Raw genomic sequence first — 16,869 nt, forward strand, 5'->3', positions numbered from 1 at the left:
TGCTGTGCCTCGAATATGCCAGTATAGTGCTGCCTCAGGGCCTTTGCATTTGCTCTGCTCTCTCCATACAGTCATCTTCCTCCAGATGTCCACATAGTTCCTTCCTTCTTACTAAGCAGGCTTTCCCTAAACTCCCTTTACAAACTGCACCCTTCTCCCTCACTGCTTCCACGTTCTATTGCCCTTACTCATGCCATCCAACATATATACTTTACTTATTTTTCTGTCTACATGCACTAGAACGTAAGTTCTATGAGGGTAGGCATTTTGGTCTGCTTTGCTCACACTTTGTCCTTAATGCTGAAAATAGTGACTGGCATGTAGGTGTCCAATAAAAATACTTATTGAGTGAATAGCAGCAGAATCTGTTGCAAACTGCAGCCCTAAATAGGAATACCTTGTGTTTAATATAACTTTCATTCAGAAGACTTTTGTACTGTCATGACATTCCTTTGATATTCTTATTTTAGAGTCAGAAGAAAGAAACTTTAGGGTTACCCCACACCTGTTCAATAATAAACTTCTAGGTCACAATAGTTGCAAACTGAAATGCCATCAGGATTTAGGCAGTTAGATAAATGCGTGAAGCCCCATTAAGGAGTGACAAATAGTTGAGTTCATGTACTCTTCTACTTAAAGGCATTCAGATTTGAAAAACAAATGTAAACATAGCCCTGTCCGAGGAAGAAAACCTGACTACCTGTGGTTTCAAAGGCCCACTTTGGCTGTTAGTTTGTGGTCAATAGGACCATGAAGACATTTTCTAAGCCATGATGTTTTTTCTACCTCTTTCCAACTATAAACTCAGGCTTGGTTATGTGCCTAATTCCACATCAGGACAGGAATACTCAACTGATCAAATCTAATTACATTTGCTTCCCAACTAAATTGTATATCACCTTCCCCTCTTGTGAGGGAAACGGCCCCTCTTGGGTCCTCACGATCTGATTATTGCAAACCTAATTGATTTGCAACATTTCATTAATAAAGTTAACTAAAACCAATTATACATATTGAATAAGAGTTTCCTGTGAAATGAATTATTCTATTTAGCTTAAGGGTTCCTTTTTTTTTTTTTTTTTTGCAGTACGCAGGCCTCTCACTGTTGTGGCCTCTCCCGTTGCGGAGCACAGGCTCCGGACGCACAGGCTCAGCGGCCATGGCTCATGGGCCTAGCCGCTCCGCGGCATGTGGGATCTTCCCGGACCAGGGCACGAACCTGTGTCCCCTGCATTGGCAGGCGGACTCTCAACCACTGCGCCACCAGGGAAGCCCCAAGGGTTCTTAATTGTTAGAATAAATTGCTGAGAAGGATTGCAGCATTACTTTATCTTGAGATATATATTTTATATATATATATATATGTGTATATATATATATATATATGTGTGTGTGTGTGTATATATATATATATATATATATATATATATATATATATATAATGTCAACCAATATGGATTGATGGATGTTTACACCATAGAAACTGATAAAAGGAAAAAAAATTAAATATGAAGGTTAAAGATATCAAAGCATACTCCTAAGAAGACAAAAATCACAAAATAGCTTACACATAGATCTCTTCATTTTAAGATGTCAAATTACGTCTGTTACATTTGTCATATAAAGGAAACTAAAATCAATTTTTAAATTTATTGACATTTATTATTTTATTCATAGTAAATTTTTCCTTCACTTAATTGGTTCATATTGTATTTCTCACTCTTTAATTCAGATGCTATGTGTCTAATTCATTGATCTAATTAAATCAGAATTCTAGCAGAAATCCAGAGGGAGCCTATACTAACTACTTCAAATGCCCCAAACCAAGCAGATGCATTGTGGGCCAATACTTCTCAGGGCCATTTCCAACATTCCCTATTTGTTCAGTTGGGTATAGATAAATATGTTCTATGTAAAATGAAGATGAGCATTCATTAATGGTTTAGAGTTGAATAAAATATGGCCGGGCCATTAGTGTTACAGAATAAACTTCTATATCACATAAGAAGCTATGGTCATCAGTGACTCAAATTTGCATTGCTTTCACACTGCCAAAGTAGGTTGGATTTCCTTCTTTGCATTGTTAAGGGGGATACTGAGTTGTTTTATCCTCCTGCTCTGTACACTGACTGCACTGGAGGGACCAAGAGGCAGCAAAATGCCCATCGTGTTCTTGCTCTTTGGCCTGGAGCATCACTGAGGAGCCGGGGTTCAGACTCTAGGTCAAAAGACAGCCTTACCCACTGCTTGGTTTTATCTACAGTGGCTTTGTTTGCTTTTTATGGTGGCCCATGCTGTGTGCAGAAGTATCTTGGCTTCGCCTGGATAAGAGGAGAAGCAAGGCTGCTCCTGATTGGATTTTGGACTTGCGGTATGACATTGCTCCTGTTGTCTCACGGATGCCCAGGGAGAGTCCAGTATTTTGTTCCAAATCTGGAAAGATGCCAAAGACCTAGTTCCAGATAACTGGTTACCTTCTGCCAGGTCTGTACTGTACTATTACATTTCTGAGATATCTTAGATCTTCCTAGAATTAAAAAAAAAATGACTCCTATATATCCAAATCATCTCAAGGGTCTTAAAGGGGATTACTAGCTAGTTGGAGGGAGAGGATGACAGCACTTTTGGTACTAGTGAAAAGTTCTTCCTGCCGGCAAAACAGAACCTCTAAATTTAGAGGCTAATTCTCTGAGCTCTTTTAATTGTTAAAAGTATTAATAGTAATCCAATTTAAATTAGAATCTCCTACATAGTTGTATGTTGAGCATATCTAGCTATATTATTTAAACCTAGGAACAATGTTACTGTAGATAAACTTTGTGAATAATAGGTTATTTGGAGTAAAACTGTTATTCTATAAAGAAAGCTATTTTTTGGTTTATTGAAAAAAAAAGCTCAACAAGTGGCTAACCTTTACTCTGCCTTTTTTTCATTGGTAAGACTCGGATTCATATTTAACAGTTCCAAACTGGGTCCAAACTTCTATTATTTACGCTTTCGCTGAAAAATGATACTATTAAATCTGTAAAGGGATTATTGGCTGGATATTTATATGCCTTTTTCACAGCTACTTATATAGCTATCTCAAATCCTTGATACTTCAATAACTCAAAGATAAATTTGTTTTTAATTTCTTGCCTTGTGTAACGTACAACCGTTAGTCCAGGAACCAAATTTAATTGAACTACTAGGTATAAGTGACTGGAAAGTAATTGAGACTGATGTTAAATAACAGGATCGTATTAGTGGAAAAATCGTGACTAAGAAGTTTAAGAATACACTGTAAAAGGGGGTGATTATATTAATTAAAATGATAAACAAAATATTGTTATCTGCGATACATACAATTTTGAAATCAAAATATTACACATTTCCATAAAAAAGAGAAAAAGAAATAACTGATCTAAGAGTTATTTTGCTTGGCTCTCCAATTGCTGAAAAAACATAAATCAACTTTAGTTAAGTCGGTATAATTGAGACACATCTATCATTGTAGGAAAAATAAAATCTTACAGAATATCAACAATAAAGAAAAAATATTGGCCTTAAAAATGATCCTACATCTTTTCTAGTTTTTCTTACTTGGAGATGTCAATGATTCAGGTAAAAAAGCCAACAGCCATGTATTAGCTCAACATAATTGTGTGTACCACTTTTCACAATTTTTAAGGAAACGAAAACCTCTAACTTTAGAAGAGTACATAAAATATTTAAATAAATATTTAAGTAAAACATTTAATTCCACATATTTTAACAGGCAAATAAATAGGAAAAAGGAAAAGGGGCTTGTGAGAACTAACTATACACCAGATAACTGACAACTGAGGAAACTGGAATTTAAAATATATTTTAAAATTTCCAAATAAGTATAAAAGAGCACAAAACTTTCTTGCCAAGTAACAGTGGAAGTCCACTGCATTATTAATTGTTTATGATAGTATTGTCTAATAGAACTTTCCATAGTGATGGAAATGTTCTATATCTGTGCTATTCAATACAGTAGCCACTAACTACATGTGTGTGTTGAGAACTTGAAATGTGGCTAGTACAACTGAGGAACTCGGTTTTTAATTTCATTTGTTATAATTAATTTTAATAGCCACATGGGGCAAATGGTTACCAAAGATTTTAAGCCACTGAACATGTTCTTTATTCTATGTCTGAACCAGGTTTTCCCATTTTTCATAAGTAGATTTCAACCTAAATATTTTTGGTTCAATAAAACAAGCTCTGAAATGCTGTTTACACATTACTTGTTTAAATCAATAAGAGACCAAAGTTCTGTAGTTGTAAGTTGGTGAAAGTTTTAAAGTGACAATACAAAGTTCAGAAGGCCCTTGGAAAACACTTTTTGTATTTCAATATAGTGACCATGGATTGGGATGGGGCCTTGAAGATTCTTTCACAGGAAACCAAAGGCAAAGTTGCTAGTTAGTGGCAGAATTGGTATGGCATTAGTTCTTTAACAAAAAAAAAGTCTTAGAATTAAGTATGTTTTGCTCATTCATTTGAACCTTAAAGGTTTGAAAAAGTTTAAAATTTTACACAATGTTTTTGTTCAGTGTTTTCTTATTTGTAAACAAAATGTCACAGTTATTTGGAAAATTTTGCTACAAATATGGGAATGTTAATCAGAAACCGAGGGGCTTCCAAAATACAGGAGAAGAGAGGATGGTCTAAGAATCATTTCCAGTAGGAGCCCCCCGTATTGCTGTCCCGATTCTTCTGCTCTAAGGCTGATGGGGTGTTACAAAGAGTTCCTTCTGATCCGTACTCTTAGGTGCAAAAGAAAGCTTCTAGTCTTGGTGTCTTCCTAACTGATTCAATAGATTTTAATGTACGTTTTCCAGAGCTGGATTTTTGCTGAAAACATGCACAGCTCAGCTTCCTAGGTTTAACTACACCTCACAAAAACCCCCCTAAAGGTTTCCAGTGGCAGAACTCTGTAGAATGTTACTATTTTGTCTCCAAGATTAAAGCGGTCCTAAATAGTTTCCTAACACCACTGTGGAGTGCCTTCCAGCAAGTGTTTCCTACTTGTCAATCAAAAAGACTAGTCGCCTCTAACATATGTAACCCACCACCTATCTTATCTACCTTCTATTTTGATAAAATGCAATCACAACATATTCAGAAGGGGACAAGCTACTCTTTTCATTCTCCTTGGAGGAACTAGGGAGTGTCTCCCCTGTTAATTTGGGAAGCTGAGGGCTTGTTCTTTGAGCTGAATTTACATCAGGAGAAAAAAGTCCTGCTAACCGGGTACATCCAGGAGTCTTTTTATGAAAAATATCATACAGGCCTATGTGATAGGAGTTGGACCAACAGAGCAGTCTCTAGCTGCCCTCTGAGGTTCTGAGTGTAATGCCCCACTGTGTGACTCCACAGGACTCATATCTACCAGGGGGTTAACCTGCATGGGAATTAAAGGGTACCTCTATATCCAATTTCAGAGCCCCTTTTCCTATATCTCACTGGAGTAAGGGAGACTTTTGTAAGAATGAGACTCTGAGACATTCGGGTTTTCTGAAGGTGAGCAGGTAGTTTCAAGGTTTATGGTGTTTAGACATATGCCCACCTCTAGAAGTGAGTGCTGGGGCATCACAGAGCCCCAATTCCCCATTTGGTGGCTGATGAGAGCGCACAGTCATTTCCCTCCTGGCCTTACTAAAGCCCTACGTAGCATGGAACGCACTGCTCTGAGCAATCGCCTATGACCATGAGGAGGTCCTCGCCAAGGGTTTGCACATCTCTCACATGGTTTATCATCAATACATGAATATCTTGGTAATTCTGACACTGTTTATATTGAAAATCATATTAATATATATGTTCTTAAGCTGTATATTGGAAGGGATGGGGTAAGACTGGAACTTCATTCTTTTCTGCTTCCTCTGTTTCTGTCACCTGACAATGGCATATGTGGCTTTTTGTGCTACCTTCACTTTTGACACGTTAGATGACAGATACAGCATTATAGGTGTAAGACATTTACCTGGAGGCAGACCTTCTGGGACGGCTTCAGTGACTTATTCAGATAAAACCTCAGCCATTTTAGACCAATTTATTATGTATCAAATCTGGAAAGAAAAAAAAGATTAATGTGATTCACCGAATATGGTCAGATTTTAATTTTCTAATTTATAAAATAAGCATTAACACTACATCTTTTTTTTTTACATCTTTATTGGAGTACAGTTGCTTTACAATGGTGTGTTAGTTTCTGCTTTATAACAAAGTGAATCAGTTATACATATACATATGTTCCCATATCTCTTCCCTCTTGCGTCTCCCTCCCTCCCTCCCACCCTCCCTATCCCACCCCTCTAGGAGGTCACAACTCACCTAGCTGATCTCCCTGTGCTATGGGGCTGCTTCCCACTAGCTATCTATTTTACGTTTGGTAGTGTATATATGTCCATGCCACTCTCTCACTTTGTCACAGCTTACCCTCCCCCCTCCCCATATCCTCAAGTCCATTCTCTAGTAGGTCTGTGTCTTTATAAGGAAGAATATGTTCTTGATGTCAACCAGATGGCTTCATTACCTTCAAAAACTTTCATAAGATGTAGTGAGATAAAAAAACACTACATCTTAAGAAAGTTTTTGAAGGTAATGAAGCCATCTGGTTGACATCAAGAACATATTCTTCCTTATATAGACTTGGGCTCTGCTGAGTGGCTGACCTGGTCCTGTCCCTGCTTATAGTCGACATCTTCCCTCACACCCTTTTACATGAGCACTAGAGAAGGAGAAAAAAACTGTTTCTGGGTCAAAAACAGTGGAATCTTCTAAGGCATTTCTGTAGACATAACTACTAAATATAAGAAATATCCTAATAGATTAGATTTTTACTTGTGAATTTACATTTAAACTTTGCTATGATTCTAGAGCTTATGCAAGTGTTATTGTACCATAATTTTGAAAAAGAATCTTTTAAAAAGATGTTTTCAGTTTTAATCTTTCATTGAAGTAATAGATGCATGTGATATAAGCGTCAACTTACAGAAACATATAAAACAAAAGTACACGTCTCTTAACTCTGTCTCTCCAGATCCACTTCCCAGAGATACTTACTACTAATTGTTTCTTATGTACCCTTCTAGGACTTTAAAAAATGTATACACATGCATATAAATGTGTATATCCATGTTTTTTCATTTTATACATTGTATGTTCTGTGCCTTGCTTCCTTTTTTTTAAACTTAATAATATGCTAGCAGAACTTTCTACATCAGTATACATAAATCTAACTCATTCATTTTAATAGCTATATAGTATTCCATTCATTGCACTGAAATATGATAATTTATTTAAACAGCCCCTATTATGGGCTGTAAGGTTTTTCTTTTTTTTTCCAATTTCCCTTTCCGATGCTTAAAATAAAGCCCAATGATCATATTTATACATATGCATTTTTGTACTTATATGATTATATCGGTAGAATAAGTTCCAAATATAATTGTTGATGCAAATTGTTTATACACTCTAAGTTTGTGAAAGATACTTACAAAATGTCCTCTATAAAAGTTACATGAATTTATGATACCAAAAATCTGGCTTGTATCAAATCTTAAATTATTTTCTGTCTGATAAGTGAAAAGTATATATTTGTTTTGGTTTGCATTTTTTTAGTTATGAATGAGGTTGAGCTTCTTTTTGTTTTCTTATTTTTTGTAGTCATTTTTCTACTAGTTTGCCCAGTCATGGCCTTTGCTCATTTTTCCATTGAGTTGTTCATTGTTTCTCATTTTAAAGAGCTCATGTTGAAAATTGGAGTTTTACATGTAATGTGTGGCAAATAGCTTTCCCAAGTTCCTGTTTATCTTTTGACTTTGTTTATGGCGCTTTTTAATATACAACCATTTCAATTTTTTTTAAATGTAGCCAAATTCATCAATATTTTTCATTATAGATTTAGGGATTTTTTTAAGTAGGAAATTTTTTAAAGTTAAAGAGTTATTCAAGAAGACTGTGTAGAGGTTGCTTTTTTTTTTTTAAACAACAAAGTACACCAGCTTTACTATCACATTGTGATACAGGAGATATAGAAGAATTTTGGCATTAGAAGGATCTATTTTTATCCCAATTTTTTGGTGGTTTTGTTGTTATAGCAAAGATTTTCCCATTAGATGATTCTTCCTATAAAATACCACTCGTGTAAAATCTGTGGATTCTAGTGTACCTTAGGGACAAAAAAAATAGACAGGGCTGACTTGCCAGTATCATTCTCCAGAGGGTTAACAGTAGCGTCTACGATCTGAAATCTAGAGTGAGTTGGAAGGAAAGGAAAAGAAATTCCAAGATAAACAGAAAGTATGAAGTATAATAGAGGTTCATTATAAGAAATTTTGAAAGCACATGCAAAAAAAAAGGGGGAGAAAGAAAAAAGTCACCTTTGAGCTTAGCCTTGATCTTAATAGTCCTCACAAGCATTTAAGATTTGTTATATATTTTTCCTAGTGTTTTTTATCTGTTCCGCAAATATGCAGGCATTTAAAAAATATATCAGTGATTTTACTCACAAATCAGTGCTAACATAACTAAACTATTTTCATTAGAATACCAGTGACCCAAGTAAGACCTTAATGGCACCTTGACAAGAATCTATCAAACACATACACACACACAGGCTCTCGCTCGATTTATATTTTATATGTTGCTATATTTACTTGTGATTATCTTTCCTTGTCACTAAATGTTTTAAAATATATTTATATAAAAATATATAATGACTATATAATATTTCATCATATGGCTTAATGTAATGGGAATTTAAAAGAGTAGATTTGTATTTCTCTCAAAAATCCATTCTGTTAACCCAGTAGATCAAACACTAGGACACATTCAGGAAATCATTACGTAGGAATCATATCAGATTCTTTTCCATTCCTGATAAAGTGGCAGTAATTAAATGTGTGAAGGTTAAGTGCTGGAAGACATCATGGTACAGTGTGTTTTATGTGAAGTGACATCATTTGAATGGAAAGAGAATTAGATTATTAAAGCTGGGTTAATGGAACATTCTTGTTCTAGCGGCATCCCACATAATTTAGAAGCATGTAAGATGCATTTGAATTGTATAACAAGAAGAGTTTGGGTCAAAAAGTGAAGAAAAGTGTGTGTGCTAATAAAATTGTAAACGTATGAAGTTTACTAGAAGAAATGCTGTGAGATTTTTTTTCAATTTATTTAGGAAAAAACCTGGTGCAGATTAAATTCAGCCACAGTCACAGATATTTGGGGCTAGTGAGACAAGCAGGACTGTAAAGGATCATAAGAGAATCACTAGTACTTTATCATTTATTAGCACTAAGAAACTCTGCCTGCTAACGTGCAGGATGTCTCCTGGGCACGAGTTCCCTTGCTACTTGGCTTTATGGCATCGCTGGGTTGATTTCGCCCTCAGCCACAACTTACAAGGTAGACGCTGTACTGTTAGCACAGCCGAAAGTTCTAGATCTAAGCAGCAGCTGATGAAATTCTGTCTCCTAAGGATGTCCCTTTATCACGGAGAAAATCATGGCTGCTCAGTCCCGTTGACACACCTCTCCTCTCAAACATGATCACAGGAAGCCCAGACTCACCTCAATCTTTTGACCAACATCAGTGAGGCCCTGTCAAAGCAACAGACATTTGACCAGATCCAACTGACAGCTCTCAATCTATATGCATTGGGAGGGATCTTTCAGAGACTAAATCATTTGGGGAGTCGCTGGCTTAAAATAAGTCACCCTTGACTGATTAGTAACTATATTCAACTAAAGTTTTGTAAACTATGCCTATAGGTAAATAAGTGTTTATGTTAAAAGCTGAAAGTGATATATAATTTGAGTTGGAAAGATGAACAGTTTATATATGTAGGAAATGACTTGTTCAATTCAAGTACTTTAAAAAAAAAGTTCATCAGAACACAAAATGGTAAGAAAAAAAGTAAATTTCAGGTAAGTTATGGGAAAATAGATATATCAAACCTTAAGTTTTAAATAATGGGCTGTCATAGTTTTCATATTTATTTTCCAACTAAAGAAGGAATTTCTAGAATTCTTCATTATTGCAGTTAAAGGTAAGATGACAGGCAAATGTTAACCAAAATGGAGGACATCTTGTTTTATTCTATGAGGGAAACAGAACTTGATTCCCAGTTATAACTTTAAATAAATTATCAAATAATTAATTGGCCTTCAAAAGCAGGCAGCCTAGTGTAGAGCAGACAGTGTGGGTGGCTGCTCAGAGCACAGTAATCAACATTTGTGTTTAAATCTTGACTCTACCAGTTACCACATCTGGGTAAGCTACTTATCTCATTATTACTCAGTATCCCAATCTATAAGATGGGGATAAGGCAGTGAGTATTATATAGGGATGTTGTGAGGATTAAATAAAACACAGTATTTAAAGGCTGAATATTGTTTGGCGCATTGTATGTGCTCAATAAATGTTAGCTTTATTAAAATTGTTAGTTTATTAAAAAGCCAAGGAAAGAACCTCTAGGTAATCATTCTGAACAAGCCAGAGGTACCGTCCACTTGTGCTTCTCTAGATTCAGTGTGCATTTGAATCACGTGGGGATCTTGTTAAAATGCAGATTCTAATTCAGTGAGTCTGGGTGGGGTCTGGAAGTGTGCATTTCTAATAAGCTTCCAGGTGATGCCCCAGATGCTAGTCTCTGGACCTGGACACTTGAGGTAATTATGGAAGATTGGTTCTAATTTGTAATAGATGTGGTGGTTCTCAATAGGGGGAAATGGGGAAAGGAGGAAAAAGGGAAGTGTAGACAATATGTACAGATTTAAAATGCTCCCCAGGTGACTGTCATATGCTTGCCTTACCTGCTCTCTAAAACCTGAAGAACCACTGATTTGATATTTCAACCTTTTATTCCTTTTCATTTCTCTTTGTCTTACTCTTTTCTCTACCTTGCCCCTGCCATTACAGCTTTAGACTAAAAAACCAGTATTAATACTTAGTCCCTCAATTAGTAAGACTAAAGCATCAATTTTAAGTCATTTTATTGTGTGTAATAGGAAGTGGTTTCTGTCTAACATTTCTCTTCTACAATATAGGGATCTGAAAATGTATTTTATGTTTTCCATAGCTTTAGCCAAAAACAAACAGGCAAGAAAGTGACTTGTGGAGCATTTAGTAACAGAATACAAGGATGCAATTGGGTGTGGTGCATACAATCAAAGGAGTTATAACCCCATGGGAAAAGGAAAGTTGTAGTGGTTATTATGGAAGTGGCTAGAATCAAACAATGTAACCACATTAGACATTCTACCTAGTCTGAAAGGTAGGAGGGAGGAGGGTTGTTTTTAAATGGCTTCCCACCCCAGTGGCATTGAGATGATTAGAGAGACCCATATCTAAATATGTACTTAGCTTGACCAACATCTCTCTAGGGCAAAGACCATTTTTATACTTCCGTGTGGCCTCAGGGCCTAATATCACTCAGATCCATTGAATTCCCTCTAAGTATCTTCTACTACTGTTGATATATTTCGTAGATATAATTCTTCATTTTCCAAGGTAGATAAGAGGAGCTTTGATTAATATAAAATGGGAAATAGCCAAAGAAAACTTAGAGGGGAAATTAGCAATCATTAACTCTCTTTAAAAGTGCAGAACCAAATGTGTATTCTCTAGTATTCTTAGTCTGAAGTTCACTAGTCAAAGTACTTTAATTCATTGATCTAAATGAGATTTTAACACCATTTGAAGAACAAAGCAGCATATATGTATATAAAATGAACGAGAAATCCCATAAAAGTTGACCCAAACTGAATGATTATTAATTCTATGATCTTAAGTTTTAAGGACATCTAGAATTGGGACTTGGAATGTGAAGGCACAATGAGATTATGAAAAATGAAGCATATCTATTTCTTACCCATTTTTCCAACTTGTGTTAGAAAAGTAATTAAATATGAGATTGGCAATACAATTTAAAATATTTTTGAGTATGGGAAGAAAAATCAAACCATAACGGGCAGATTCTAGACACTTATTTTTACTTAAGACATTTAGATGATGCACCTATTTGGGAACCAGACAAACAAAAATAAACTCTTCTAAATTGAGCTATAAAAATGATGTATCAATAGTATAAAGCAGTTGTACAGCATTTACAGTATATAGTGCATTCTTTGTTAGTAAAATATTTTGAAAGAAATTTTGGTTTCATATTCAAGGGAATCTTTTTCCCTCTGTGATCATCTACTATGAAGAGAAAGAATCAAAATCAGATAGAAAAGCTTTTAATGTTAATACAACCACAGTTAAGATTCACTTATCATTTTTATGATTGTTATAGATATATATTTCATTTTCTAATTGTCAAATTTGTCATTAACTACCAACTAACAAAACATCTGGCAAATTTATAGCTCTTTAGATATTTTTTTTGCTGTGATTTATTTTAGATGTATTTTAGAGCTTTAATAGGATAATGGTAGTCATTTGCCAAATCATTTGAATAGTACCTTAAATCCCTATAGGTACTCCTCGATTTAAGATGGCTTTGTGTATTAAGCCACTGAAAAGTTGAGTCTTAGTAGCTAAAATTCATATCATGATGAAGAATAGAAAATGTAAAGTGATAGCTAAATTAAGGCTGGAAATGGAACAAAATTTACTTTTGCTTATGGGAGCTTTAGTATACTGTCTTAATAAACACTTATGTGAAAAGAAACACATGTAATCCAATGACTTCAGGCAATTTTGAAAGAGAAAGCTTATAAGCATTTTGAAGAAAATAATAGTACTTTCCAGTGGTGATGAGTTGGAAAGCTGATTTTTCCAATTTGCTAGATAACATGGGAGAAAAGTGTTCCTAACCCAGCCTTGGATACTTTGTCATATTTTGTTGCTCTGGCTCTATATTTATTTATTGCCACAGTCTGTCTTCAAGACAGCTTTTTAATTTTCACAACACTTGGATTTACATCAAACTTCTAAATAAGTTTCTTAATTTGCTAGCCCACTCGGGAGAATCTCTGGCGTTGCTCAGTCATGACTGAGCAGGAAAAGGACCAAGTAAACTAGTGAGCTTGGGACTGAAGAACAGGAGCCTGTGTCAGGCAGCCAAAACATCTAAGTGTGATGGGACTTGATCTTGGTCCCTGTAACAAATTTGAGAGCAAAATACAGCAACTATCAGCTGCATAAAAAGGACAGTTTGGCAGCACAGATAAAACTATGGGAGACGTGCATCACGCATTTTAACTGTGAGTTTCAGACTCCTTCTCAGCTAAGTATTTTACCTGGGCTTTGGGTAAGGAGCAGATTAAACTTTCTTTCATTATTTTCCCTCTAGCATAGGGCAAGCAATTAGTCATAGTAACAACAACAACAGAAATAAGCAGCAGCAGCAAAATCACACCAAATTATATACAGGTATACACACACAATTCTTACCCAAAGTAGGAAAAGAAAAAAACAAAGAAGCAAGAAACCTGAACAATTCACAAAGTCACAATTTGAACACTGAAGCAGGGCAAGAGAGTGATAGGAGAGATTGAAGCTCAGAGCTCTTGGGATGTAGAGCATTGCCAAAGCAACAGTGACTGAAAGACACTTTATAAAACTCAAGGTAGACAAGTCTTCCTTTGACATCCGTGGAAGAAAAGCAGTTTTCTTCCGAGCTGGAGCTGGATGATGGAGCAGTTGATTCAGTTTAAGACCAAAGAAGAACGGAGCTAGAAATCAAGGCCTCATGATGGGCACAAAGAAGAATGAAGTCAGGGGAAAAAAAGGGGGAAAAAGAGTAGATAACAGACTTGACACTAACAATCATGAAACTTTAACAAATGTTGAGATCTAGCAACTTGGGGCCACTCCCTGAGCCTTAAGCCAGGTTGTAGGAACTGCCAACTCTAATTTGGGGGGTGGACACTTGGACCTAATGATTTTCCAGAGCAGATAATTTACCAGGAGAGCTATTTAGACAGTTTTGAGGACCACAGACATGGGCTAAAAGGGTAATTATTTTAGGCTTTTATTTTTTTAAGCAATAACTAGGAAACAAAAGGAATCAAGGAATTTTATCACTGGAGGGAAACTTACAGGCGGGGGCTTGAGGTTCAGAGTTGTGAAATAACTCTAACAGCACATGGCCAGTTAAGTGGGAGTCTCCATTCCCAGCTCTCTGTGCTTCCCTGCTCCTGCACTGTCTTCCAAAAGGGTGGTGGATTCCACCACAGCCTGAGGAAAGATTATCCACGTGGTGGGGCCTTTAGAGCTAGGGAAGCACTGCAGGGGACAAGGGAAACAGACAGTTTCCTTTTTTGAGAAGACTTATAAAGGTGTTACTGCTTATGCTAAGGAGAATAAACCTTGGAGACCCAGGATCCTTGGGTGGTAACTACGAAGAGAATCATGTTGGGGATGAGACACCTTTAAGAGGAGATATAAGTTGCTCAAAAAAGTTATAAAACAGAGCAGCAGGGTGCCAGATTTCCTCCCTGCCTCATTGTTACTTTCTCTTCCAGGAATGATACTAGAAGTAAATGCAGCAGGTCGAAAATGTGATCCCAGGGGAAAGTGAGCACCCAAACGTTCACCAAGAAGAGAGGGCTCCAGAGGGCCACTAGTGAGTGTTTGATTCTTAATGAAGCCATCAGCAAACAAAGATTAGGTACAGAGGCCCCAGATGGGTTCAATAGCCAGGTCTCTAACGGGGGCCCAAAGTCAGGGCAGGAGATGCTTCTGGAGACGAACCATCTGGCACTTTGGAGAGATTGGGCTGGATATTTAAGAGAATTGGAGAATGGGGTGCTAGGTAGAGGGGTGGATGAAGGGAAGGGGCCAGCAAGAGGTTCTGTTCAGTCTTGGAAGCAGAAGAGCTTCTCCTAGAATCCCCCTCAGTTACAAACGTGCCTTGGCCAAAGCTGTGGGGATTGGGGTGTGGAGAAGCCCCGGGTTTTCCCCTCCCCAATTAATTCGATGTGGGCACGGCATGCCGTGCCAAGGACCCACCGATATGGTTTGCAGAGAGGGGTATGGGGGAGGTGAGCTGTGTTGGGTGCGAGGCCAGGGAATGCAGGGGACACTCAACTTCACTTTTAGTAGTGGCACAACTTTTAAATGGACGCCCCGCGGAGTCATACACTCAGGTCACATTTAAAAGACAAGAGTTACCTAAAAGCGTCGGGAAGAAAGTTTACTTGGCTGCATCCCATTTCTGCAGATTCCTTGCTTGTACTCGATAGACTTGTGTCAAATCGGAATGAAATTTCTGGGGCATGCGGCAAACAAGCTCAAATTGTTTCTTCCCAACTCAGACGCCTCTCCTCTGATTTGGGGAAGGGCCTCCAGCTCGGGGTGGGCGCCGGTTGGAACTCAGCTCGCTCTCGCCTTCGTCCCCGGGAGCCTCCCGGCACAGCGCCCGCAGTTCACACCTCGGCAGGAAACTGACTACCCTCGCCCCCAGCCCCGAAGCCTGGCGGGGCAGTCCGCGCCACTCACCGCCACTCGGGACGCTGCGCCCACGGCCGGCCGAGCTGGTGGCGCTGGTGCGGGGTGCGCCCTCACTCCCGGGGTCCGCTCGGGTTCCTCCCCATGGATCGCCGCCTCGGGCCGGCAGAGCTGCTAGTCTTGCGTCCGCCCAGGCGCTCTGTCGCCCACTGCCTAGGGCCCTTGGCTGACAGGCGCTGGAATCATTCTCTACGAAGGCAGCTACAAATTTATAGCGAGGGGCGTTGCTGCTTCGAGGGTTCCAGGGGCGAGGCTGTGTTTTGAACTCCCTCCTCCTCCGCCCCGCCCGGGAGACCCTCTCGGCCCAACCCCCTTTCCTCTCCAGATGCTGACGGAAGCGGGATGATGCCACAGTCACCCCAGTGTCATTTATTAGATCTGAGTACCAGGCCCAGAACCCGGCATCGGGGGAGGGAGTGGAGAAATGGAAGAGAGCTGCGGTTGTAGGAGCAGCTATTCACACCGAGATCATTCCTCTAATTTTTTTTTTTTTTTTTTTACTTGGGAAACGTCTAAGGACTAATTAGGGGACTTCTTTCTCTTCCCTGGGAGTAACTCAAACTTTGACAATACCATTGTGGATCATAGATCCATAGATTAATCTCAGGGTTGTTACAGAGTGAATGGGTGGACATTTATTTCCTCCTATCGGACATGCTCTTGGAGTTACATTTTTTTTAACGTAAAAATAGAAAAAGTTAGAAAACAAAGTATGACCAAATATTTAAGGAAGAATTAATATAATTCTTTATAAATTCTTCCAAAAAAACAAAGGAGGAAGTATCACTTTCCAACTCACACTATGAAGCCAGTATCATCCTTATTCCAAAACCAGATGAGACGTCAGGAGAAAAGAAAACTACAGATCTTCCATGTGAGTGTAGATAAAAATCCTCAGCAAAATATTAACAAATCAAATCCAGTAACATATTAAAAGGATAATACACTATGACCAAGTGAGATTTATCCAAGTAATGCAAGATTAGTTTACCAAAAATCAATTGATGTAATAACATACCATATTCATAAAGGACAAAAACCACAGGATCATCTTAATAAATCAGAGAAGGATTTGACAAAATCTGACACTTTTTCATGATAAAATCATTCAGCAAACTAGGAATAGAAAGGCACTTCTTCAAACTGTAAAGTCTCTCTATGAAAACTCACTAACATCATACTTAATGTTGAAAGATAATGTTTTTGCATCTAAGATCAGGAAAAAGACAAAGTTATTTGCTTTCCACACATCTATCAAACATTGTACTAGAGGTTCTAGCTGGGGCACTTGGGCAAGAAAAAGAAATGAAAGGCATCCAGATTAGAAAGGAAGTGAAACTATTTTATGTGCAGATGACATGATCTTATATTTAGAAAATCCTGAGAAATCAATAA

At 37.6% G+C, this 16,869-nt stretch overlaps 1 protein-coding gene across 3 annotated transcripts in view; it reads right to left on the minus strand.

Moving 5' to 3' along the window:
* AGTR1 (angiotensin II receptor type 1) overlaps positions 1 to 15,669 on the minus strand; it is a 45,225-nt gene extending 29,556 nt beyond the window's left edge. For 2 of the 3 annotated variants that reach the window (XM_081234797.1, XM_081234795.1), the window contains exons 1-2: positions 15,466 to 15,669; positions 5,996 to 6,080 (exon numbers count right to left, since the gene is read on the minus strand). The gene's annotated coding sequence lies outside the window, so the exon portion shown is untranslated. The other variant, XM_081234796.1, reaches the window with a different exon arrangement.
* Positions 15,670 to 16,869: the final 1,200 nt, after the last annotated feature.

The sequence above is a fragment of the Mesoplodon bidens genome (assembly GCF_964165515.1).
Source record: "Mesoplodon bidens genome assembly, chromosome: 5".
In the NCBI taxonomy this organism is placed as follows: Eukaryota; Metazoa; Chordata; class Mammalia; order Artiodactyla; family Ziphiidae; genus Mesoplodon; species Mesoplodon bidens.